We start from the raw sequence: 2,454 nt of genomic DNA, 5'->3' as shown, positions 1-2,454 counted from the left end.
TTCTTGTGCGGATTACTGACTGATCTAAAATGTTTGTAGCGAAAAGCGAACGCACTGTTTGCATTGCACGCTTGATTGCTCTTTTGCTGAGACAGTGTTTCAATGTGGCGGGGTGCAGGTGGATATAGCGCCTTTGGGACTGGTTTTGTGATATCCGGGTTTCATTTCAGGTCGGGTCACGTACAAGACTTTTACAACTAGTAGCCCCCTATTGATCGCGTTTTTTCAGGGCTGTGAAGTCGGGGGAAAATATACGACTTCAACTCCTCGGTTTATTACTGGACGACTCCGACTTCGGACATGCCAAAATCCTTCTGACTGCGACTCAGTGTTGGACTTCACAGTCCTTTTTTTCTTTTTTGTAAAATAGAGTTGTCCCATAGCAGATAAAACAAACAATTTAAACCAAAGAAAAAACATTAACCATTGAAGAGCCAAGAGCGACAAAAATGTAAATTGTATTAAAATATTCTCTTTTCTAGCAATAATTGCAATGTTTATTTGATAAATGCTAAAGCAAAAACATAGGCTATGTACAGTAGCGTATTTAGAGGGGAGGATAAAGGGCGATGGTCGATGGCCCCCTCTAATGATCAGGTAAACAAAATATAAATTTTGCAAAAAAAGTTGTAGCGCAAGATATAATTGCTTGGATGATTCATCTTAGCGCAAAGGGGAGTATACTTTTTGCAATGTAATTTGTCAATAATATTCTGAGTGTCACTATTCGAATATTGCACAAGTATTATTTGAGGTCCGCGGACCCCCGGTTGAGAACCACTGATGTACGGTACCGAGAAAGAAAATGGAAGATTAATAAAACTCATGTAAGAATGCAGCACTGTATAATAAATAAACCGCTGACACATAATAATACAATCATAAATAAGGAAAGATACACCTGTAATTGACATGGAAATTCTACAAACAATTAAAACACGAAAATTGAAATATTTTGGCCATACGATTTGCAACAATTTTATAAAAAGACAACTACTGGAAGAAAAAACGAATGCAAAAAGAAATAGCGTAAGTGCACACCACCCAAAATTTGGACTAATGATATTAAAGACTGGTCAGACTTGATTACCAAACTCCGACAGAAAAATCTCACGACAGAGACACTTAGTGGTTCATTGCTCCCAACCCTCGACGAGAGAAATAAACTTGATGATGATGATGCTTAATAGATAAACAATAATGCTGGAGATTGCACAAGTAAAAATACAGTAGTTTATATCATGTAAAGTCATAAACGACAGTAAAGGCTGTGGCTATCTCATTTTTAATAAAGTTAAATCACTAAAAGTCGTACATTTTTTATATTGATCATAAGTAATTTGTTTTGTTTCAGTAAAAAGTACAGAGCCCAAAAACCTTAACCAAGCGTTCCTAACAAAGTCTTGCATTCAGATCAAAACGACTGAGTTGGTGTTTGATGTGACATCATTCGAGAGCAAATTCTCTTACCAGCTTTCTAGTTGATCGCTTTTGGCATTTCATCTTGTGCAACATTTCAATAGTCACAGATAAGACAAATTGTTTGTTTCTTTATTTTAAGCAATTAACTAATTTATTGTTTAGATGAATTCTCGAGAGTAATGATTAAAAAAGCGCGCCGGAAGAGATGAGAGTTAATGTTTCAGTCTTTCGGCTTACAATTCAGTTGGAAAAAGACAAAAGTTACTGCATTTTGAAAAATGATTGGAATCTTCAACAACAATAAAGCTCTGCAAAAGATTTTGGTAAGTACAATACAAGCAATTACTTTTTGTAGCCAGTTGAACGACCCATTGATTGGTATTATTTGCAATGTTTTTACAATTTTATCTACAGTAGCCCGAAGCACTTAGCCTTTGTAGTTAGAGAGTAGTAAAGAACTACACTTTTACGAATGCACTTTTTAAAATGTGAGAAATTGAAGTCTTTTACTTTAGTTGATGAGTTTTTTGACAAAATTGTATTCTTTGGTCGCAGAGGGTTAGGTAAACCAAATTCAAAAATACTTTTCAAATCTGTTCGGTTGCCTTCAGTTTTTTATCTCGAACTGAACCTTCATTAAGAACAGTGATTCCGACAACTTATGTGCAGCATAAAATTTCCAAGTGTGTCTTTAAACATTTCTGTTCGTCAAACATGGCTACGGAATTATTGTGGCCTGGTTTGTTACATTTTGCAGATTTTGATTATCGCTACTGCTAGAGTCTGATTGAACTTTTCAAAGTTTCTTTTTACTTTTTGCTGACTCTTAATGGTAATGGTAATCTTAACGGTATAAAAGCTTTTTGTTGCCTTGGAGAAGCAGTAGAAAAACGCTCAATGAGACTGCTTGTTTAAAAGCGATTAGCAATCTGACAAAAATTTCGAAATCAAATTGTCTGTTTTTCAACGCCCGATGATGTTAAAACCCATTGTTGTCACCTGAGAAAGACCACAAGGAAGACTTTAAAATAG

The sequence above is a fragment of the Aplidium turbinatum genome, chromosome 7 (genome assembly GCF_918807975.1).
Source record: "Aplidium turbinatum chromosome 7, kaAplTurb1.1, whole genome shotgun sequence".
NCBI lineage: Eukaryota > Metazoa > Chordata > Ascidiacea > Aplousobranchia > Polyclinidae > Aplidium > Aplidium turbinatum.
The sequence above is the reverse complement of the archived record's forward strand: the minus strand, read 5'-3'. Positions refer to the sequence as shown.